The 26,016-nt window shown below is 37.3% G+C and overlaps 1 long non-coding RNA gene across 1 annotated transcript; it reads left to right on the top strand.

Moving 5' to 3' along the window:
- The first annotated feature begins 4,659 nt into the window (after positions 1-4,659).
- LOC113048343 (uncharacterized) lies at positions 4,660-11,770 on the top strand. Its single transcript, XR_003276445.1, has 2 exons — positions 4,660-4,714; positions 10,026-11,770. It is a non-coding gene; the product is annotated as an uncharacterized LOC113048343 (long non-coding RNA).
- Positions 11,771-26,016: the final 14,246 nt, after the last annotated feature.

Below are 26,016 nucleotides of genomic sequence, written 5' to 3'. Positions count from 1 at the left end.
ATTTATGAGTTTCTCAGTTAGGCTTGACGTACCCCCTCCACTAAGATGTTACAAATGCCAAAAATTTGGACATGTAGCGGTTGTATGCAGAGGTAAACAAAGGTGTGCGAGATGCGGTGGAGAGCATGAATATGGCAAATGCGAGCAAGGAGTTGATCCTAAGTGTTGTAATTGTGAAGGGGAGCTTAGTGCGGGATATGGAGGTTGTGAGGTGAGGAAAAATGCAGCTCAAGTGCAGAATGTAAGAATAAAGGAAGGATTGTCATATTCGGAGGCGGTGAAAAAAGTAGGAAATACTTTGGAATCAGGGGATAAAGGTAAAGGAATTCCTCAACAAAAGATGGAAACGGCTCAGGGAAAAACTAAAGAGAACTTTGGGATTAAGACTAATGTGGCATTTGTAACCTTTATAGCCGGAGTGGTGAATTGTTCTGTGCAAACAGAAAGCCGGACTGAAAGAATCAGAATAATAATGAAAGCAGCTGAAAAATATCTAGAGATTGAGGGAATTTCTGTGGAAATGATTAGTGAAAAATTAAAGATGCAGTTAACAAATACGCAAGCAGGATGTGGTGGTTCATAATGGTGCTTTTAATATTTCAGTGGAATGCGAGAAGCTTAATTGCTAATGGACAAGAGTTAAAAAAATTCATCTCTGATCTTGATAAAAGACCAGATATTTTATGTATACAGGAGACTAGGTTAAACATCAGTTAAATTTTGTTCTGCAAGGGTATCAATTAATTAGGAAAGATAGGAAAAATTGTAATGGAGGTGGGGTAGCAACATTTATAAAACAAGGGGTGGGATACAGGAATGTAGAAGTGAGTGAGGATCAAGAGGTGTTGATGATGGAAGTATGGGAAGGGAATCAAAGTATAAAAATAATAAATTTTCATAATCCTTGTGAAAAGCTATGTAAGAATGCAATGGAAAAAATAAGAGGTAATACTAATCAGAAGGTAGTATGGTGTGGTGATTTTAACGCACATAATACATTATGGGGGAGTGTTAAAACAGATTATAATGGGTTAATAGTGGAAGAAATGCTAGATTGGGGACAGTTAGTATGTATTAATAATGGAAATATAACAAGAATAGATGTGAGTAACGGGCGTAATTCAGCATTAGATATTACTCTAGTTTCAGAAGATCTAGCTAGAAAATGTGAATGGAGTGTAAGCAAGCAAAGTTCAATGGAAAGTGATCATTTTCCAATATGGTGTCAAATTGGTGTGGATATTGTACAAACTGTGGTGGAGAGAATGCCAAGATGGAAATTTAAGGGAGCTAATTGGGAGCTTTTTAAAGAACTGTGTAATAACAATATGAACGAAATGGGAGAAATTGAAGAAATAGAAGAGTTAAGTATGAAAGTAATTAAAGTGTTAAAAAATATACGGCAGAGGAGGTAATAGGAAAAAAGAAAACTACAACTAGTAGAAAAGCAGTCCCGTGGTGGAATGAAAAATGTAGTAAGGCAGTGAGGGAAAGAAATAAAGCAATGAAGAAAGCCAGAAAATCTGTATTGTTCACTGATTACATTATTTTTAAGAGAGCTCAGGCTATGGTTAGGAGGGAAATAAGAATAGCAAAAAGAATGTTCTGGAGAGAATATTGCAATAGAATAGGGGAAGCCATTGAAATAAATGATGTTTGGAACATGATTAGGAAGATGGGAGGGATCCAGAGAAATATTAATATTCCAGTTTTAGTAGGAAATGGGAAAATAGCGATAAAAGATAGTGATAAAGCAGAGATGTTAGTGGAAGCATTTGTAAAGGTGCATAGTAATGATAATATTACAGATAATATGAAGAAGTATAGGGAACAGAAAGTGAAAGAGAATGAGCATATATATGAAAAGAAGATTCCGTCAGGCAGTAGGGTAGACTCAACATTTACTTTATATGAGTTAAAGAGAGCACTTGTAGGGGTTAAACATACTTCCCCAGGAAAGGATGAAATCGGTTATGAGATGATTAAGCAATTGTCAGATGGATCATTGAATATAATTTTAAGACTTTTTAATAAAATTTGGGATTCAGGGAATGTTCCTGTGAGTTGGAAACATGGAGTAATAGTGCCAATCGCTAAACCTGGAAAAGATCATTCCCAGCCAGTTAGTTATAGACCAATTGCATTGACATCCAATTTATGCAAACTTATGGAACGAATGGTTATGAATAGGTTGACGTATGAAATGGAGAGTAAAAGTATGCTGTCAGCATGTCAAAGCGGATTTAGAAAAGGGCGAAATACAATGGATTCAATTCTGAGTTTGGAGGCGGAAATTCGAAAAGCTCAAGTTAATAAAGAAATGTTGGTGGGAGTCTTTTTCGATGTTGAAAAGGCTTATGATATGTTGTGGAAAGAAGGGCTGTTAATGAAATTGGAAAGTTTGGGAATTGAGGGAAAGATGTATAACTGGATTTCAAGTTTTTTGTTTGGAAGAATGATTCAAGTTAGAGCTGACAGAGAAGAGATTATGCTGACCCTCAGAGGACCCCAGATGATGCTAACCTTGAATCAACAAACAGAACTAACAATTATTGCTAAATGTGTGACTGAATCATATAATAACTTAATTAATAATATTGATAGTTCATCGTCTAGCTAACTACGTCTTGTATTATTATTATTATTTTTATTTTTTCTAAAATCCTGTCAAATGTGCACAAACTACTAGCTACTACAAAATATTGTAGAAACATAATTTTCTGTAAAGTTGCTTTGTAACGATTTATTTTTTAAAAAGCGCTATACAAATAAACTTGAATTGAATTGAATTGAAGAGTAGGGTCTGCATATTCTAGGATTCTCTCAATTGAGAATGGAACTCCCCAGGGAAGTGTGAGCAGCCCTATTCTTTTCAACTTAATGATTAATGATATATTTAGTAATATTGAGACTGGAATAGGAAGATCATTGTATGCAGACGACGGGGCATTGTGGAAAAGGGGGCGTAATAGGCTATTTGTAGAGAATAAAATGCAAAAAGCAGTGAAGGAGGTGGAGAAATGGGCAAATAGCTGGGGTTTTCGATTTTCTGTGGTAAAAACACAAGTAATTTGTTTTTCAAATAAGAAAAATAATCCTATGTTAAATATTAAAATGTATGGTAATCATCTGGAACAAGTCAAAGTAGTGAGATTTATAATTTATTATGCAGTGATTAGATCAAATATAGACTATGGAAGTATGGTATACAGTTCTGCGAATAAACTTTACTTAAAAAAATACAAGTAATACAATTCAGGCATTGCGAATTTGTTGTGGAGCATTTAGATCTTCTCCGGTAGTATCATTACAAGTTGAATTAGGAGAATTATCGTTGGAACAACGCAGACTTCAATTGAGGATGAGATACTGGTCTGGTGTATGTGGACATCTGGAAAGTCATCAAGTAAAAGTACTTTTGAAGGAATGTTGGGAGTATGAATACAAAGAAATAGCAAGCTTTGGTTGGGTAGTAGGGAAGGAGGCAAATAGCTTGGGATTGAAAGAATATTTAATAGCCCCTTCTGTTCCAATACCAGCAATTCCCCCTTGGATGTATCCTATGCCATTAATTGACTTACAAATACATAAAGAAATAAATAATCAAATAAGCATACCAACTAAGTTAGTAGTTAAACAGTATGTAAATCGAGAATATTATTCAGTATTACAGGTATTTACAGATGGGTCAAAGGAACCAGAGTCTTGTAGAACAGCAGCAGCAGTATTCATTCCAACATTTAATATAAAAATTGCAAAAAGATTATCGGATCATGTGTCAGTATTTACTACTGAATTACTAGCTATCATATTAGCACTACAGTGGATTGAAGAAGTTCAACCATCAAGAACTGTGATATGTACGGATTCAATGGCTGCTCTCACTAGTCTTATGAGTGGAAAATCGGAATCTCTGCAAGATTTAATATTTGAAGTTTTGCAAGGTTTATTTAGAGCAAGGCAGTTAGGGGTATTGGTGTTCTTCCTCTGGGTGCCAGCACATGTGGGTGTGGATGGTAATGAGGAGGTAGACAAGTTGGCAAAGAAAGCATTAAAGCATCCACAAATAGAAATTAATGTATCATTAAGTAAATCAGAAATCAAGAGATTAATAGCAATTGAAATTAGTAAAAAATGGCAAAAGATATGGAATAATGACTCTGACATCTTTATCAAATTCAGGAACGGGTTGGAAATGAGAGGAAAAGATATGGAAATAGGAAAAAAGATGTCATTATCACAAGGTTAAGAATTGGTCACACTGCATTAAATTATAGTCTTTATAAAATAGGGAAGCATGATACAGGAAACTGTGATAATTGCGGGGAGTTATAAACAGTGCAGCATATTCTTTTAGAATGTGCTGCATATGAAAGGGAGAGACAACAGTTAAGTCAAGAGTTAGGAAGGATGGGAGTTGATACAATTTCAATAAAAGTATTACTAGGAAATGGGACAAGACAATCAAGAATTCATGAATTATTATTTAAATATCTAAATAAAACAGGAATAGTAAATAGAATTTAATTTTTATTTAATTGTTTTTTTTTTGTTTTGTTTTTCCTTCCAAAAGCCAAGTACACTCCACACTCCAGATCAGTAGGTGGCGGAAATGCACCATTTATGTTGGTCTGCCAAACCGCCATTAAACACTAGAAGAAGAAGAAGAAGAAGAAGTTCGTCCTCTTTGCTTCAATGCCATCAGAGAGGAGAGGTACGGGAAAGGAATTTCAGCAGCGTCAACGTTTAGCGTGTTAACGTTTCTGAAATATCTGACAGATCTTTAGGACTTCACACAGAATGACAAAGTATCATCTATTGTTCGTTCTTTAATGAAGAGAAGACAAGGAGCTATATCGGAAGAGATGGGAAAACACGGCAAAGCAGTGATAGCAGCGGCGGGTAGGCAAAGCTGTGCTGTGAATGGGCCAGAATGGGGAGAATCTGATGAAACCGAGAGTGAAGCTCATATGGAGTTTAATCAGGAAATTAATAGACAAATAGATAAATGGGGAGGCGCGACTGTAAAAGTGGGGTCAAAGAAATTTAAAAAGATGAGTAATTCTGATGAAATTAATGGTAATATGGAGGGGGATGATGCTGAGTTCAAGGTAATACTTAGATTTAGTGAAGAAAAAGGAGTACATGACATGAGTCCAGTGAAGTTGACTACAATATTGAAAAATCAGGTTGGAGATATCAAGATGGCTAAAGTTTTGAGAGATGGGAATTTACTAATGATGTGTTTAAATGAAGAACAAAGAGAAAGGGTGTGTAGAATGAAAGAGATAGGAAGACATAAAGTGATAAGTGTGAGTCGTGTGGAGATGAGATACATGCGGAATAGAGGGGTGATTTGGGGGATACCTGTGGATGTTAATATGGAGGAAATAAAAGCAAACTTGAAAGGAGGAAAATTGAAAAATGTAAGCAGATTACATAACTTTAAAAATGGGATAAGACAAGACAGTGAAAGTGTGCTGCTGGAATTTGAAGATGAAATACTTCCAAACAAAGTAACATTAGGATACGTATAATGTGAGGGAGTATGTCCCTAAACCTTTGAGATGCTTTAACTGCCAGAGGTTCGGGCATACAGCTATGAATTGTAAAGAGAAAAGAAGGTGCGCTAGATGTGGTGAGGATCATGAGTATCAGAAATGTAGGAGAGAAGTACAACTAAAATGCTGTTACTGCGGGGGTAATCACAGTGTGGCGTACGGAGGATGTGAAGTGATGAAGAGGCAGGTAGAGATCCAGCAGATTAGAGTACAAAATAAGATCTCGTATACAGAGGCTGTTAAGATGGTAAACTACAGGGAGGAGAGAAAGTTAGACAAGACAAATGGAAAACTGAGCAATAATCATCAGGAGCAGACAAAAGATGGTCAGGTACTGATTGATTTAAAGAAGTTAATTATTTTCATCGCAGGAGTCATCAATGCTACAACGGAAAAACAAAATCAAAAACGGAAAGGATACAAATAATAGTAAAGGCAGCTGTGAATCACCTAAACCTTACTGACTTGTCCTGGGAAGAGGTGAGGAATGAATTAAGTGCTCAGGCTAGTCAGGAGGTTTCAACTGTTGGCTGACATAATGGTTCTTATACTACAATGGAATGCAAGAAGTTTAGTGGCAAACGGGCAGGAATTTAAACATTTTATCAATTCATTACCAATGGCACCTGATGTATTATGTATACAAGAAACATGGTTGACACTAAATTTAGATTTTAGAATAAATAATTATATTAGTGTAAGAGGTGATAGGGAAAATGGTATAGGAGGTGGATGTGCTACATTTATCAAAAGGAATATTCCTTATCAAGTTATCGCAAAAGGAAGGGAAGAAGAGTATATCATAATAAAAATATGGACTAATCAAGGACAGCTTTCTGTTATAAATTATTATAATCCATGTAGAAAACTAGTTTTTGATAAATTATGTCAGATTGTGGAAAAAGTGGATAATCAGATTTTTTTATGTGGTGATTTTAATGCTCATAGTTCATTATGGGGAGGAGAAAAAACTGATTTAAATGGACAAATAATAGAACAGTTATTGGAAGAAAATGAGATGGTGTGCCTTAATGATGGGAGGAAAACAAGAATAGATGTTCACACAGGCAAAGGTTCAGCACTTGATTTAACACTGGTGTCAAAAGAGGTGGCAGGTATTTGTGAGTGGGAGATATGGGAGGATTCGACTATAGGTAGTGACCATTATCCTGTTTTATGTAAAATATATGTAGGAAGTGATGAGCGGGTAGAGGAAAGAGAGGCTAAATGGATATTTAATAAAGCTAAGTGGGAAAAATTTGAGTATTTATGCGAGGTGGAAAGTAGTGAAATAGATTTAAACCAAGATATAGATAAAATTGATGTTAAGTTTAGGGAAGTAGTTTTGAGAGCTGCTAAGTTATCTATTCCAAGAAGTAAAGGGAAAATGAATAGGAAAGCAGTTCCATGGTGGACAGAAGAATGTAGTAAAATCATTAAAGAAAGAAACAGGGCATTTAAGAGATTGAAGAGAACGCACAACTTTCAAAGATTAATGGAGTATAAAAAGGCTCAAGCACAAGTTAGGAAAATAGTTAAAAAGGCAAAAAGAAATAGTTGGAGAGAATATTGTAGTAGTATAGGTAGAACAACTCCATTGGGGGATGTGTGGGGAATGATGAGGAAAATGAGGGGAATTAGAAAAGATTGGCAGTATCCAGTTTTAAAATCAGGAGAAGTCATAGCTGTAACAAATGAGGAAAAAGCTGAAATAATAGTTAAGGCATTAGTGGAAATTTATAGTTCTAATAATTTGTCAGAGGCAAGTAAACGGGGGAGGGAAGAGACTAGAGATGCATATCCAGAAGCACTAAGAAGAAAGGAAAGTACAGAGGATGCTATGGATACTCCATTTACATTAAGAGAAATGAATCGTGCAATAGGTAAGTCAAAAGTAACTGCCCCGGGAAAAGACCAGATATGCTATAGTATGTTAAAGCATTTAGGATTTTTAACTCAAATGAAACTTTTAGGATTATATAATAAGGTCTGGGTAGAAGGCAGATTACCTATAAATTGGAAAGAGGCGATTATTATACCTATAACAAAACCAGGTAAGGACCCTACAAATCCAGCAAACTATAGGCCTATTGCTCTCACATCGCATGTTGGGAAAATAATGGAAAGGATGATTGTAGAAAGAATGACTTTTTATGTAGAAAATAAGGGACTTTTATCTCTTTATCAGAGTGGTTTTCAGAAAGGACGGGGATGGGGATCCTGTGGTTTGTATGGAAACTGAAATTAGAAAAGCTCAAATAAATAAGGAGTCTGTTTTGGCAGTTTTTTTAGATGTAGAAAAAGCGTATAAATATAAAATTGGTATTAAGGGAAGAACTTTTAATTGGATTAAAAGCTTTTTATATGAAAGGTACATTCAGGTTAAAATTGGTACTTCAGTGTCCAATAAATTTAGAGTGGAAAATGGGACTCCGCAGGGTAGTGTGATAAGCCCATTGCTTTTTTCTATCATGATAAATGATGTGTTTTGTAAAATAAAGTATGATATTGGGAAGTCATTGTTTGCTGACGATGCGGCCCTTTGGAAAAATGGCAAGAGTTTAACACTAATTCAAGAGAAAATGCAGGAAACTGTTAGAGTGATTGAAGAATGGTCTTATTCATGGGGTTTTAAATTTTCAGTAGAGAAGACAAAGATGATGGTTTTTACTCGGAAGAGGGTTAAGGATGCTAGGATTTTGATGTATGGAAGACAAATTGAGCAGGTAGATAGCTTTAGGTTTTTAGGGATAATATTTGACTCCAAATTAGACTGGACAGATCAAGAAAAGTAGAGGAAAAATGCAAGAAGATTTTAAATATAATGAGGTGCTTAACTGGGTCAGAGTGGGGGCCCTAGCCAAAGGGCATTGAGAGATTTATATGTTGCTTTAATGAGACCAGTGATAGAATATGGAAGTGTAGTGTTTAGATCAGTGTCGAAAACATCAATAAAGAAACTAGAAGCTATTCAAAATCAAGCACTGAGAATCTGCTGTGGGGCTATAAGGACCTCTCCAGCTTGTGCAGTTCAAGTGGAGATGGGTGAGTTACCTCTAAATTTACGATTTAAGCAGTTGATTATGAATTATTGGGCAAACCTAAAAGGGCACAATGAAAGAAGGCACCCAACAGTAAAGTATCTAAACCCATGTTGGGAAAGTACAAAGGGAAAGGTGGAATGTTTTGCTTGGACATCGGGAAAAATAGCAATTGAAATGGAGTTACAGGACAGAAAGTTCAGTCCTACTGTCCCTTATCCAATCACACCACCTTGGCTGTTTCCACCACTAATTATTGATCTCCATTTTCAAGAGGAAATAAAAAGACATAAAGGGAAGGGCAACTGGGCAGAGATAGTGGATGACAGACTAAGGTCAGTATATAAATCTTTTTTAGCAGTATTCACAGATGGATCAAAGGATCCTAAGAGTGGTCTTACTGGTTTTGCATTCACTATTCCAGAGTTGAAGATAAGTATTAAAGAAAGAACTTCTGATCATCTAACAGTGTTTACAGTTGAGTTGTTAGCTATTTTAACGGCATTGCAGTGGATAGAACAAAATAAAATTGGCAAGGTTGTTATATGTTTAGATAGTTTATCTTCATTGATGTCTCTACAGTCTCTATCATCTAATAACAGACTTGATATTGTATATGAAATTTATGAAATTATGTTCAGACTTAAATATATAAAAACAGAAATCATAATTATGTGGATTCCAGCTCATAGGGGGATTGAGGGGAATGAAGCTGCAGATGCGTTGGCTAAGCAAGCTCTGAATCACGATAGAATTATGGAAGTAGCATTTAGTAAAGCTGAAAGTAAAGCAAAAATAAGGAATAATATTATGAAGGAATGGCAGAAACAATGGGATGAAGGGAAGAAGGGACGTCATTTATATAATATTAAACAAGTGGTAGGAAGAATGAAATCAATAGGTAGACATACAAGAGAACATATAATTATTTCAAGGTTGCGATTGGGGCATACTGGGTTGAATAAAACAATGCATTTATTGAAAAAACATCCATCAGGTATGTGTGAGTGTGGAATGGAAGAAGAAACCGCAGAACATGTGATTAGCCAATGTGTCAAATATGAAAATCAAAGGATAAAATTAAGAGATGAATTAAAGAAATATGGAGTGAATACGTTAAATCTTAAAAACCTATTTAAAGTTGGAGATCAGATATATAAAGCTTTGTGTATTTATTTGAAAGAAACTGGTCTAATTAAAAGAATTTAAGTCCTTGTGGATCATTGTATTAATTTAATCATTGGTTTCCTTAATGTTATATAGGTAGTTAATAATTATTATTATTATTATTATTTTTTTCTTCTCCTGAAGTATAAGTTTCTGGTCCACACTCCAGCACAGTAGGGGGCGGATATGCATCTTAAACGTTAGTTGCCACCCGCCATTATAAATACAAGAAGAAGAAGAAGAAGAAAGAGGAGAGGTACGATTTTCATGAGCTCCGTTCATTAAATGTTAAAATGTGTTATAAGTGTTCATGTCATGTCTGTGTGGCCAATACGAGAAAGTATTCTGTGTAATGTTATATTTGACCATTAGTTCGTGTTATTAACCTGGTAAATGTAGTTTATTTGAGTGCTCTTTACTGGTGAATAGTGCATTGCGTGAGATGGCGGCAAAGTCTGTGCGTTGCTGTGTGAAGGATATGTTAGCGGCTATGCGGCTATGCGGCTAACATCTCAATTAAGGGATATTTATATATAGATAAATAGAAATTGATAAATAATAGATCGAGATGTTTAATTAAAAAGATGTGTATGTATAATTATATTTTGTAAACTAAATATATGTTTTAGTCTTTAATATATTTTGTACTTTGTACACTTAGGAGATATATTTTATATATATTGTATATTGCATTCATTGTGTGATCTGTGGTTAATTGTCTGGGGTACTTAACATGTATTTTGTGGTTAACAGGCATAATTAAGAGCTGTTGCAGATAACAGTGCCTGTCTGTTTGCTTGTTTTACTACACAGGCACTACAATTAAATCCTCATCAGTTAAAAACCAGATTTGTGTGGACAATTCTTTTATTTAACATCAATAAAACACAACACAGAGGAACAACCGCTACAGAGACATCCGTGACCGTTGGAGTGGAGCTGCATGGCTTGTAGTCACTGATGATCTGGATGCCCTGCCACATGTGTCGGGGGTCAGAGCTGGAAAAGTGTTCCTCTACCTTCAGCTTGTAGCAGTACTTGGCCTTTCTGATGCCCCTTTTCAGGTTAGCCCTGGATTTACTGTAGGCCTGAGCGTCATCTGACCTTAAGGCAGTGTTGCGGGCTTTCAGCAGAAGTCGCACCTCCTTGTTCATCAATGGCTTCTGATTAGGGTATGTGTGGCAAGTGTAATGTTGTTACTCTAGATTATTGAAATTATTATTAACTAATAGCACTAATACAAGAGGCTTTTATTTTGAAATTGGTATCAGGAAAAATTGCACAGTGATGAAGTCATGTGATCACAAGCACAATACTATTGTTATTTTTATTTCTTTTTACATGTATAATTTGTATTTCTTTTGATTTGATTTTCCTTTTCTTACGGAATTGTTAATCTATATAAAATGTTTAGGAAGAACTGTTAACGTGAGTTACATCGTGTGTAAACACTAGGAAAGAGCTGATGTAATTTCCTGTGCTCTCTCTCTTTCGCGGGATGTCATTGCGATGAGAGGTATATTTTATCAGCTCCTCGGAAAAGTGTTTGAATACATTTAATTACTTACTGGTTATGGATTTTCTGCAAGAAATTAGTTTTTTTTGTTAACTTTTTCTTTATTAAGGGATTACTAGTCCAAGTTATGAATGTTGTAAAGAGTATGTTTAATCTAAGTGTGAATTAATGTAATGGTCGCCATTACACGTGCAGTATGCTGCTGAATTTAATTACCTAACAATGCATACTTAGGTAAAACAGAGTTAAAAGTTATATATGTGTTATGAATTATACATTAGTGATTGTGTGAAGTTCTATCTGTTTAACTTTAATGATCCATGAGAGGTTTGAATGTATTTGCTGTTATATAAGTGCACATTGTAACACTATGCAATGATTGACAGGCACTGCTAGACCTGATATTCTCCTGTTACTACCTGATGGTGTCTGTTATACTTTGATACAGAAACGTCAGAAGCCGAAAGTAAACCATGTGACAACCGCATCATGTTGTGAAGTCTCTTTTATTATCAAAACACACAACGCAGAAGAAAACCTGTCTTTCTGTTGTAACAGTGTCAATGGTGGTGTTGATGTAATCCAGTACAGAGGAGGTATAGATGTCAATGTCCGTGTGAGAACCACATGCAGGCTAAGAAGCAAACATACTTCAGTCAGTGTGTTGAAATCCGGTCCTGAAATAAAGAGTCTGCTCCAGTTGGCCAAACTTTGATGGTCCTCACTAGCCGCATTTCCACTGTCGGGCCAGTCTGATCAGCTTTCTTTGTTTCTCACCCCTAAGTATTCACCCCTCATCAACCATGTGAAGCCATCAGTAGCCGCGTTTCCACTGTCGAGCCACCATACTTGGCTGTATGTCACGTCACGTCACTTTCACTTTTTTTTTTTTTTTTTTTTAAATGAGTGTACCCCCCAAGATTACTGTTATAAACATGAGCCACATCTGAAAGGTACGGGGGGAGGTGTTGCTTCAATTTATAACAATGTTTTCAGTATTTCTCAGAGGGAGGAGTTTGAAGTATTGGTGCTTCATATAACTGATAAATGATGAGGGAAAAACACCAGTGTGGAGGGAAGTGTTGATTATGTGAGTGAGTGCAGGTACAACTTCAGTAGAAATGGCTTGAAGGAGATGAGATGGAATAGGATCAAGCGGGCAAGTTGTAGGGTGATTAGAAAGGATGAGTTTTGACACTTCTGCCTCAGAGAGTGAAGAGAAGGATGTAAATGAGTGTAAGTTTGCTGTTGATATGAGCTTGAATGATTGTGGTGTGGAAAATTGTGCACTAATGTGTTTAATTTTATCAATGAAAAACGTTGCAAAGTCGTCAGCTATTAGAGATGAAGCAGGAGGGGGAGGAGGAGGACAAAGAAGTGAGGAAAATGTTTTAAAAAGCATGCGAGAGTTAGATGAATTGTTAATTTTGTTATGGTAGTATGTCATTTTAGCAGTGGAGACCGCAGAGAAAGAAGATAGGAGTAACTGATAAACATTAAGGTCAGTAGTATTTTTGGACTTGCACCACACCCTTTCAGAAGCTCTAAGCTTAGAACGGTGTTCGCGTAGAACATCAGATAACCAAGGGGCAGAAGGGTGTTACGGGCTGGCCTAGAAGATAAGGGGCAAACAGTGTCTAAACAAGATGTAAGAGTGGATCAGAAAGTATCAGTAGCACTGTTAGTATCCAAAGATGCAAACAGTTTAGGGGAAGGAAGTGAAGATGAAACCATTGCAGATAGCCGGGAGGATGAAAGTGTGCGTAGGTTACGTCGAAAGATGATATGTGGAGGGGTAAGTGAAGTGTCAGGGACCATGTTGAGGTTAAGAGTGAGGAGGAAGTGATCCGACGTGTGCAGTGGAGTAACCAGAACATGATCAGTAGAGCAGTGTCACGTATAAATAAGGTCCAGTTGGTTGCCTGATTTGTGAGTAGCAGAAGTTGACACTCAGTTGAGGTCAAAAGAGGCAAGCAGAGAGTGGAAATCAGCAGACAGAGGTTTATCTAGATGAATGTTGAAATCTCCAAGCATAACTAGGGGAGTACCATCCTCAGAAAAGGTTGAGAGCAACACATTTAATTCATCCCAAAAATTACCCAGTGGTCCTGGGGGTCAATAGACAACTGAAAAATGTATTTTAAAAGGGTAGGTAACAGTAACTGAATGAGATTCAAAGGAGCTGTTGATACCCAAAGATGGTAAAGGATTAAATTTCCAATCATTAGAGATGAGCAGACCAGTACCTCCACCTCTTCCAGTCAAACGGGGGGAGTGGGAAAGTGAGAAATTATTGGAGAATGCTGCAGGTGTAGTAGTGTCCTCAGGTTTGATCCAGGTCTCTGATAGGGCCATGAGATTAAGCTTTGAATGACTAATAATAGAAGTAATGAAATCAAAAGCTTTGTTTACAGCAGACTGGCAATTCCAGAGACCAATAGTAAAAGAAATTAGTGTATTAGCAGACATAGGCAAAGTATGCAGGTTGGTAAGATTGCGCTGTCTACATTGTGTGATGCATGGTTTAAGAGTGGTAATGATAGTAGGGATCTGGAAACACATAGTAAGATTTGGTTATAAACAAAAAACAACTGAAACAGAAATGAAACAAAGAAAAGGAAAAAGAGTAATCAAAAAAAAATACTTATATCCCCGGCCGGTGTCCCTGCCCGGTGGAGTCGCATGGTAGAGTCGATGGTCTTTACACTCTTCGGTCTTCACACGAGGAGGGCTTAACTGGAGGGCTGCCGCGGTATACTAATCTTTTTTAAACCTGACAAAACGGAAATTAAATTCAGCTGAACGTACTTTACTGTTTATCACAACAAAGGTCTAAGCAAGCGCACAACACTGACAACGTATGCGATAGAGAACGAGACCAAACGCAGCACGTCTCAACACAGTAAACAAACAAGTGTTTCCTAGCAACGACAACTGCACTAAACACTTATGAGACAAGAAATAAATACACTTACGATCTGCTTTTGACTCCCGCTGATTTAACTGAGATTATCTGTATGTTAGACCCTATACCATCTAAGCTCCTAAAAGAGGTGCTTCCAGAAGTCATAGATCCTCTTCTGACTATTATTAATTCCTCATTGTCATTAGGATATGTCCCCAAACTGGCTGTTATTAAGCCTCTTATAAAAAAAAAAAACACAACTTGACCCCAAAGAAATAGTTAATTACAGACCGATCTTGAATCTCCATTTTCTGTCCAAGATAATAGAAAAGGTAGTATAGTCAAAATCATATTCCTTCTTAGAGAAATATGGTATCTGTGAGGATTTCCAATCAGGATTTAGACCATATCATAGTACTGAGACTGCTCTCTTTAGAGTTACAAATTACCTGCTCTTATCATCTGATCATGCTTGTATCTCTCTTTTAGTGCTATTGGATCGTAACGCTAATAAACTAGTGTTTTCTGAGTCTGTGTCGCAAGGATAAAGTTGCCTGTCTCACCATTTCCTCATTAGGCACACCCTTAGAGAGAAATGCATCTTTACGGGTTATGATTATAATTAATTTTATCATAATTTTATCGAGGTTTGTTTTCTGTTTGTTTTATTTTGTTAAGTAGTCATTCAAATCTTTCTATAGATATATTTATCATGTCAGTGAGGCATGTTTTGAATTAGTTTCAGCTAATTTTTGTATTCCTGTTAGAGACATCATGGCAGAAAGTGCAACTTTTTGTTGATATTGTGAGTGAACACAAATAAAAGTCGACCCTTTGCAGTATGAATGATGTATTACTCTTTATGAGCTCAAATGACCATGTATCTACTGAAAAAAATGCTCCAAAAGATTTTCTAAATTAACTTAATAAAAAAAACTAAATGAAACAATCACTTTGCTATTACATACAAAACTGAACTATTTTAATAGCCAAAACAGTAGTATTAACTGTTTAGCTGTTCAGATCAGAAACTAGTGTTAAATGTGATGTGGTCAAACATTTATGCACACCAGTGCAACCAGTGCAAAAAGTTAGTCTAGAGCCCTGGATGGTAATCATATAAATGAACCATAAAGTCAATAATCACACTCTATTCATATAGATGGCCGTGATTATTGATAGCGAGCTTATATGCACTCAAACAGATGGTGCAAATAAGCTACAGGCTCATTCAACATAAAACACACTCACACATTTACAAAAAATGTTGAAAAATAAATAAAGAAAGAAAAAGACAATCGCTTAGTTCTGTCTCCATCAGCTGACAAGTATATCAGAGTATTTGTCCCGAGCTGTCCCGAGAGGTTGCCAGAATTCAAATAAACAATTTTCCACCTATCTTTCACTTTGTTTTGTTGGATCATCTCATTCTGTTTGTGACACTGTAAGCTAAAAAACCATGCTGCTTTTTTACTACCAAGACACAGTTTCTGAGCGTGACTTATTTCATAATGAACGCAAACAATACTGTCCGTGAAGAACTGAAACATAAACAAAGGAATTATCATCCATATCACAACATTATTGCTTCGTTGAGCTAAACGTGCTCCATGATATTTCGTTTCAGTTCAGACCTTTACCTTTCTTTTTTGGGGGATTTACAGCTGTGGATGTGTTTATGACTCGAAACTATTACAACGAATGGTATGTACAGCGTTTTCATTCTTCATATTTTAATGTGTACTGCTTACACAAATGTAGCAAATACAGTCTTTATAAGCTTTCCATTGAAAAACAGCGATCTGTCATTGATGCTTGAGGCTTAGATCTTTATAATGATATATAGTTTGTCAAGATTAAATTTGTCCCGTTTCATTTAATCTGTTAGTAAATATTGACAAGTGCAAACAAGGGGAGTTTAGAACGCCCGCGTCGGGGTGCGGGTTAAGACGTTAAATCCTACTTATATGACCTTCATCAATTCATAGTAGTGAATGAAGAGTTATCATATAGATCACAAGTGCAGTATGGAGTACCTCAAGGTTCCGTACCAGGGCCATTACTCTTTATGCTTTACATGTTACACTTGGGAGATCAGGAAACACATTGTTCTGTCAACACTGCACTTGCTGCCTATTAAACATTGTATAGATTTTAAATCACATTTCTTCCCCATTCTGAAGTTGAGTGTACGCACTTTGAAAGCCACGGACTTCGAAGACCAGGTCTTCAAAGTGCACGAAAGGCCCTCCGAAGTGCGTGAGATGATCCGCCTTCGCAGTATTTCCTAATTCCACCACCTGGTGTTTCCAATTAGTGCTCTGTCGAATAGCAATGGTGCGAGAGGAGCACTGACGAGAGGACAATCCTGCCAGGATAGGTATAGCCAGAACTGCTCATTTTTGCTTTTATGTTTTACATCAAAGTGGAGAAGGTGATTTACCTCAGGCTTAGCCAAGACCGAGGCCAGGTAAGTTACACTGGTTTGCTGCATCCTTTGTTTGATTACAACTTTAAATGCAGGTACTGGTTTGGAGATTACTTGGATAATGTGATGATACATATGAAAAATCACAATATACACGAACACACACACATAGCAGTTCAAATGCTTACTGATATCTTACAAAGGTGTGATTTTTTAAGGCAGTTAACCATGAAAATCAAATGGAATAAATTATCTTTTTTTTTAGCATAGTACAGCTTAATGTTCAGTGGCAGCTGTGACCGCTAACAGAGTTCTGTTTGACTGGTCCCAGTCCTGCAGATGCAGTCATTCATATAGTTAGCAATAATGTATTAATATTCTCACAATAAATGTTGTTACTTTCATTTTCAAAACTGTAAGAAAGTACATACATAAAGTATACTTGTACAAATATAAAGTACAGGGTTTTTTTCTCACAGGACAGTAACACTACAAAAATATGGTCTTTTACAACATGATGCATTGTTATAGATTAAACTACCCAACAGTTTTACTCTTAATACCTTAAGGATATTAGAGTATGCAAGGTAATACTTTTACTTAAAGGACAGTTCAGTCAAAAATGAAAACTCTGTAATCATTTACTCACCCTTAAGTTGTGCCAGATTTAGAATTTTTTTTTTTTTTTGGGTGAACTGTCCCTTTATCAAATATGACAACTAGTAATTTTTCCCCAATATGGTATTAGTAATTATTATAGTTTACTAAAGTATTTCAATATTTCTTGTACTAATTATGTTGTCATAGCTATAAACAATTTCTCTTTTCCTTCCTTCCCTAAATCAGACTAGACCCCTTTGCAGGATAAAGCTGAATGTGTCAGCACTGGACAGATATTTAATGGTTTTGTTATGAGCAGCGAGGCCCTAACAAAGCTGCTGGATCTTCTGAGAAGTGCCACAATCCAGACCCTGGAGTTTCTGATCCGTCTGCCAGTGGTAAATCATGAAGATGGTCTCCAAAGTGTTTGACATGTGCCTCGTTCCACTGTTACCCCCATTTTCCTCCGATTCTCTGAGGAGGAGCTGGCCATTCACCAAGAGACTCACCTCTTGAAGACCCCAGAACACATGGACGCAGTGCTGGGCTCAAACTGATGTTGTTTTTCTGATGTTAAACCTAAGCTATGCTGTAAATTGTTGTAAAAAGTACTTTCAGTTATGTATAGAATAATTTGTTTGAATGTGTAAAAAAAAATATTTACAGGACAAAAAAAATAAACACATAAAAGAATGTTTTGTTTAAGCTGAATTAAAAAAAAAAATTACAATGTACAGGAGTACTTCCCTTTTATTTACACATGAATATGAAAAACAAAAATGTACAGAAAGTACTCAGGTTTATTTATGAATAAGTTACAACTAGAGAAACTTGTTTTTTTCCATTAACAATATGATATAAAAAAAAATGATATTGAAAAACTGTAATATACCCATTATTTCCTATGGTTATCTTTTGGCTAGTGAAGAATGTATCTGTTACGCTTTCTCTTAAGAAGAGAAAACTTGCGCTCTTCTCTCATTCTCTGTGGTTTGATGTCCTCCCTGAGCAGCTCCACTTGCTTCCTCACCTGTCCCAGGACACTTAGCAAATAAACCATGCCTGTTTACAACAACATAAGGAATTTCAACTAAAAATGTACTATTAACTTTGTATTTTTAAGTCTTTCCCAGCAGGCTCACTTGCTCCAGAATAGTAATAAAACAAGAGAAAAATGGAAACACTTATGAAAAATATAAAGACAGGTTTGTAATCTTACCAATATAAAATATGACACAACAGGTCATGCATATAAAATACTGCCTACTTGCATATCAATGTGAAGACCTCCACAGGACTCTCACCTGCCCCCGTCGTCATATGCACGCAAGTGATTCTGGGATATGGTAGAGTGTGAAGTGTCCATAGATGTACACTTAATTTTCATGGGAATTGAAGGGCGCATTCAAAATTCATCAACCTTCGTCGTGCCACGGTGACGCATTCGCACTTCAAATGCGCCCTTCAAAGTGCACATTCTGACTTTGGGACAGTTAAGTTGTGACACTGTGATGCAATTGCACTTCACATCCGCACTTCAGAGTCCACACACTTCAGTTTGGGACACCCTTCGTCACGCTGCTGTGACTAATTCGCACTTCAAATGTGCACTTCGGAGTCCATGCACTTAGGTTTGGGACACAGCAATAGATGCCTAAATGCATTGAGTTGCTGCCCTGCGATTGGCTGATTAGCAATTTGTGTTACCAAGCAATTGAACAGGTGTACCTAATAAAGTGGCTGGTGAGTGTATATTTCTCATGCTTGTGTGTAAAGAATTTACTGAGATTTGTGAACTGCCAAAATACAGAGAGTACATCACATATCCCACCAGAGACGGTAATATATTGGATCACTGTTACACCACAATAAAGGATGCATATCACTCTGTTCCACGAGCAGCTTTGTGGAACCCTGATCACGGTTTAGTATCTTATACTGACCTACAGGCAGAAACTGAAATCAGCTAATAACTGTACAAATATGACCAACGAATCGGAGCAAGATTTACAAGCCTGTTTTGACCTCACTGATTGGAGTGTGAGCTTGTCCAGATTAGTGGCAGCAGCTTCAAAAACATAGACTGTAACATCTTATCAACATATCAGTTTCTGTGAAGATATGTGCATTCCTACAAGACATTGTGACCAACCATGGTTGACTCCAAAACTCAGAGAGCTCCATCAGGCCAAAGATGCTTGGAAAAATGGGAATATATTCTCGTATAAACAGGCCAAATACACACCGGAAAAGGAGATCAGAGGAATTATACTGGAAAGCTAAAGTAGCAATTATTTTCCAGTGATCCTGCTTCTGTCACAGTCTTTAGTCTTTCTATAACTATCTTCTGTTAGTGTTGTGTTTATTTGGTGCCATGTGCTCTCTCCTGTCTTTTACTGACCACGCCCACCTTGTCACCTCATTATTGTTTAGTTGCTCCACCTGTGTTTCTCCCTTGCTCCCGGACTCATTACCTTCACTCCGCACAGCTGTTTCATCCACTCACACACACACACACACACACACACACACTTGGTGCCCATTGTCAATGAGTATATATTCTTTACTCTCACACCACTCTGTCTGGATGTGTTAATTGTAATTAATACTTGTTGTTTATGGTAATTGTGCTGGTATCTTGTTTTGCATTTCGGCTGCTTTTGCTCGTGTCCCCATTATTTGTTTCTGTTTTCTTTTTGCTGTGTTGGCCTTTTGAAAATTTGGACAGTTGAAGACTGGAAAAATGTTGCCTGGTCAGATGTTTCTCTATTTCTGTTGAGACATTCAGATGGTAAAGTCAGAATTTGGAGTAAACAGAATGAGAACATGGATCCATCATGCCTTGTTACCACTGTGCAGGCTGGTGGTGGTGTAATTGTGTGGGGATGTTTTCTTGGCACACTTTAGGCCGCTTAGTGCTAATTGGGCTTTGTTTAAATGCCACGGCCTGCCTGAGCATTGTTTCTGACCATGTCCATCCCTTTATGACCACCATGTACCCATCCTCTGATGGCTACTTCCAGCAGGATAATGCACCATGTCAGAGAGCTGGAATCATTTCAAATTGGTTTCTTGAACATGACAATGAGTTCACTGTACTAAAATGGCGCCCAAAGAGCATCTTTGGGATGTGGTGGAACGGGAGCTTCATGCTATATTAGTGTGGTGTTCCTAATAATCAGTGATGTGCGGGTCAGTGTATAAACAACCCACACCCGACCAGTGTTTTCAACTAACCCGCCCACAACTCAGACCGCAAAAAAAAGAAAAAGAAAATATTGTACCCGACCCGCTTCCTGACCCAAATATTTTAAAAGTAGTAAATGCTCATTGTAGGATCATTGGGCCATAGACGTAGGAACCAGTGATGTGCGGGGTGATCCAAAATGAGCGGGTGCCTGTGGTCACCCGCGGTTACGAGTCATCCAAAAATATTTGTAATGATATTCACGGTCGGTCGGGTCGTTTGAAATAAAAATGCCAATTTTTAAAAACTCTTTTTAAAAGATTTTCGTTTTGTATAAATTGTATCTTAATTTTGATCAATGTTTTATCAATCAGTTGCCCATGTTTAATAAATAAGAAGCAAATATATAGCCTAGCAGACAATGTAATAAGGCGCCGGCATGATCGCTTGCATTGCATGTGAACTAAACTCAGCGTGTGCCTCAGAGATTTGAGAAATATAGGATAAATATTACAGAAAGCTTGAAATGTCTTCTTTTAAACGAAAATATTCAAACCAAAATAAATGGGCTACTCTCTGATGATTTAATCCATATGAAATGTGCATTTCTCTCTGGCGTTCATGGCGAGTCTTCATCATCAAATTCATCTTTGCAGCAACACAGAAAACACCAGAGCCTGGTTCCCCGATAATGCTCAGTTTTAGTGCACTAAGAAGACCTCGAAAAATATATCTTACCAAAGTTGTTTATGTTCCTAAGTGTGTTCCCCGAAGTGTCCCTTAGGAAAGTACAATTATTAAAGTAACATTTATTTTAACATAGTTTTAAGTTCATAGTTCAGTAGAATATAGACTATAAATCAAATGGTCAGTAATATGTTCACACGATATGTTGTGACGGTTAGACGAACCGGGGATCCCTCGCTAATCATCCACCCTTTTCCCGTTGTGCCACTTGTGCCGCTTCTTGACATGGTTTTAATGACTTCTAAAATTATATAACACACTTTTATATTAATGGTAAGGTACTTTAAAATCATAATTGATTGGAAAGCAGCTGCAGTTACTTCTGTTTAATGCGGTATTGATTGCCATTGGTTAATGTTTTCAATAAAAAGCTACCTATCTACAATTAACAGATAGAGAGAGAGAGTTAGATACAGAATATGCTATGGTCCACTTTAACCTGCAAGTTTATGGCTGCGTGTCCCTTTCGATATGTACGCCTGATAAATAACTGATGGATTGGCGATAGGGATGAGTATGCCATCCACCAGGATGTAATCCCCGACATGGCGCAGAAGGGCGTTGGTGACAGTGTGGATGCACCTCCACACAGAGATCTTGCTAAGGCCGTATAGCCCTCTCCCACGACCTCGCCGAAGCTCTCTGCAGCAAAAAATGTATAAATGGATAAATAAATTAAATGAAATTAAGTAAACCGTAGCAGTGCAAGCACTTCAGGGCTTAAAGCAAAGTTCTGCCGCGTTAGTCTGGCAAGCACAAGTCTGAGAAGGTCCAGCAGCTCCATAATGAATTGTCTTGGGAGGCAAATTTTTTTTTTTTATTGCCAAGTCAGGCAAAATGTTAAAAGGGCTTAAGTTTTGCCGAATAAAAAAATAGACATGGACTAAACGGCTCCGCGTCCGGCTCCGTCTTTGATTCAATAGAAGGACACGTTGGAACTGGACACCACCATGATTACCCATTTTTAGATCTTAGCCATTTAGAGTCAAATTGTTTGCCAGATTTTAATTATCAAAAGTGATTGCCAATTCTCTTTAATTACATTATGAAAAAGCCTATAGGCTAATTACCACCATATTAGTTCAGATACCACATAAAGTCAACTTCAAATATGCCTGTATCCATTGCGAACATAATTTATTATGAGTCTTAAAATTTCCATAACATAAAATCATTGTTGAGCCACAATATTGTAAACATACCATAGTTTGACTTGTACTACGCTGCGCTGATTTCTAAAGACTCCTGCACAGTATCGTCTTGAGCTCAAACAACGCTAAGAGAGAGCTTACGAATGGTCCAAACCAACCTTACGAAAGTGTGAATTACAGAAGATATACTTAGCTTACGAACGTGTCAGGAATCGTGCCATAAAGTTAATAGAGAGGTTAAGGAATAGGTTAAGAACTACTTAGCGATAAGAAAGTTTTGGGGACACAAGGCCCAGTTTATTACTAACCAGCAGGCCATTCTGGGTTGAGCGAGACCCCACTAAATGAGCGAGCGGATCGGGATATTCAGAAATGTGCTCTCAGCTCACAGCAAAACCCGAACCTCAATGTCTGCTGAACTTGCAGAAACATACAAATAGACATAGCCAGATAGACTATTTTGGTACAAATTATGAGCCTACTGACGATTTTTTTATAATTCTTGACAAATATATAATATATTACGTTTTGTTGTTGTTGTTGTTTTGTTTGTTTTTTTGGCCTAGTTAGTTTTGCCTACGTTCCTATCCCCAATGACGCTACGATGACCATTTACTGCTTTTTAAAAATGCGGGTCTGGTACGATATTTTATTTTTATTTTTTTGCGGTCGGAGTTGCGGGTGGGTTAGTTGAAAACATCGGTTGGGTGCAGGTTATTAATACATTGACCTGCGCATTACTGGTAGGAACTAGGCAAAAAAAACTCAATATATTCTAATTTTGTCAAGAATTATAAAAAATCATCAATAAGCTCATAATTAGTACTAAAATATTTTAGTCTGGCTATGTCTATTTTTATGTTTCTGCAAGTTCAGCAGACAGTGAGGTTCGGGTTTGTTCTGATCAGGGCTGAGTTTCCCAAAACCTTCATAAGCCTAAGGAATTCATAAAAACAATCATACAACTGATCTTAATATTACAGTCTGTTTCCCAAAAGCAACGTAACTCAAGTAGCACTTGAAAATCATCGTAGATCTTTGGGAGCTCTGGAGTCATCGTAAAGTCACATGTAGCTGCAGAATAATCGGCAGACTACACCTTTAACTAAATTCAAGTGCAATATGATTATGATATAAGGATCTGATTGTGCTTTATTGTACACTTTATGACTAGTTTTCTTTTTTTTTCTTTTTTATACATTTATAAATGAAATAATAAAAAGGGGCAGAAAAAAAACAGAAACACACATCTAAATTACATGACTGAAAATAATAAAAAAACAAATAAACTGAAACAATAACAAACGATCATGAAATTCTCGTAGGAAATGCTCTCAAGTGCTATGATCAATCGTTATCAGGAAACCCGGACCAGAGCTCGTGAGCGGAGAGCGCATTTCTGAAGATCCCATTCTGCTCACTCATTCCGTGAGGTTGCTCAAACCAGAATGGCCCGCTGGTCCGAAAATATGAGGAATAAGGGCTGCCTCCGACTAATTTTTTTTTTTATAGTCGACTAGTAATTGTTCATTTAAGCCATTCATGGACAAATCACCCCTTTGTATTAATTAGGCTATAGCCTACAGGATAATAAAAGTTACGACCGCACACATAAAGCTTGCCACAAATAACTGGTTAAAGTAATGGTTATGAATGTGTCTAAATTAACAAGGAGACATTTAATTGTTTAGTAATAAACTGGTGTTTTCTGTGTCGCTGCAAAGATGAAGTTGACGATGCGGACTCACCATGAACGCCAGTGAGAAATGCACATTTCATATGGATTACATAATCAGAGAGTAGCTTATTTAGCATATTGTATTGAAGGGTATTGAAGGGTTGTTCATTACCATTGTGACCAACTTCCGGTTCCGAGTCGAGTACGCTGTTCGCGTTTGTGCTGCCGCTTCGTATCCTGGAATGTTTGTACTGTTTGTCTGGTTCGGATATTTTTTCTCTTTTTCATCGGAACTCTGTGTTGATTACTCCGTTTCCCTGACCTGGACTGTTGTCACTGCACTGACCACCTCTGCTGTCTGCAAGACGTTGCGAATACTGTGCGTGTCTGTGCAGCTCTTTCGCACCTGGTTGGATTAATCCTTTTTCCACTGTTTAAACTCTGAACTGAACTGTTGATAAGTCTGCCATGGGGCAGCTGCGAGCTTTCTTCCCTGGTACATCTCTCCCGCACTCGGCTACTCAAATGGGTGAGTTACCGCTCTCTCTATCGGTTGCGCCGTTTGTTTACTGCTTACTATCTGGGTGCGTCGCCTACTATTAAGTTAGCTGTTTTGGTGAAGTGACGTTCAGGTTTGGCTAACGTGGTTTTGCTTGTGGTTGTGCTTTCACTTTCTCAGTATCAACATGCCTTGTGCAAAAACATTTTTTCTTTTTTCCTCTGCCTTATTTTTTTTTTTTTTTTTTTTTTTTTTTTACATCTGTGATGGATATTGAATATTCTACATCACAACTGAGGTCCTTTAACTGCCGCCCGCGTCTTGATTCGGTGATGTATGAATACTGTCAGAGACTAGGGATTATCCGTCGCCCAAGATACACACATCGTTCGCGGCGCACACTCTTGAGTTCCTATTGTTCAAAGCCTGACTCCTCCTTGCATCTGGACCAACAATAGACTATCTTCCATGCCAAGACAACTGCCTGCCGGTCCCTGCATTCAGCGTTCTCTGATCTATCTCACTAATAGCGATCAGCAACATACACCTAACAAGTTCCTGAATATTTTTTACAGTTAAATCTACTTACGCCAGATGGATATAATTATCTGTCCAGACCGCGACCCCATGGTAAAGGGGGTGGTCTCGCTATCATCCATCGTGATAACTTCTGTATCAAGCAACTTGACTTTCACGACACCAATACATTTGAGTACATGGTTTTGAAGGCTGACTCTCTCATAATTATTTTGCTCTATCGACCTCCTAAGGTCCTGTCTAACTTCTTTTCTGAACTCAGTGAACTGTTGACCCTTGCCTGCTCATTGTCATTTCCCATTCTACTGCTTGGTGACTTTAATATTCATGTTGATGCTGTTTGCTCTAACACAAACAGAGTTACTTTCTATTTTTGATTGTTTTAATCTAATTCAGCATGTTAATTTTCCTACTCATACCCGTGGTCATACCCTTGATTTGATTTGTACATCAAGGGCCAATATCTCTTCCATCACCTCTACTGACACTGGTATTTCTGATCACAAATTTCTTGATTTTAGCTTCAGCCTGCCTATGCATAAGAATTGTTCTACAACTGTCATATCTTACCGCAATCTCAAAGCTGTTGATACTGCATTATTTTGTACCTCCGTTTCCTCTTCTAATCTCTCTGATGTCTTTGATATCTCCTCACCCTCACTGATACTATCCAACTATAACTCCATAATCTCGGATATCTTAGATAAGCATGCTCCTGTCAAGACCAGAAGTGTCCCTTCCACACATTCGTCTCCTTGGTACACTCCTGAGCTCCGTATCTTAAAGGCCACTGGCAGACGGCTTGAGCGTTACTATAGGAAAACTGGCCTGACTGTTCACCATTTGGCATTCATCGAACATATCAAGATTTATAAATCGGCCCTGAGTTTGGCTCGTTCCAGTCTTGTATCTGCTACAATTAATAAATCAAGCAACAGGCCAAAAGCATTATTCAACACAATAAATAAACTTACCAAACCTCCATCTCATGTTGCTCTA

The sequence above is a fragment of the Carassius auratus genome, chromosome 29 (genome assembly GCF_003368295.1).
Source record: "Carassius auratus strain Wakin chromosome 29, ASM336829v1, whole genome shotgun sequence".
Lineage (NCBI taxonomy): Eukaryota > Metazoa > Chordata > Actinopteri > Cypriniformes > Cyprinidae > Carassius > Carassius auratus.
The sequence above is the reverse complement of the archived record's forward strand: the minus strand, read 5'-3'. Positions and strand labels throughout refer to the sequence as shown.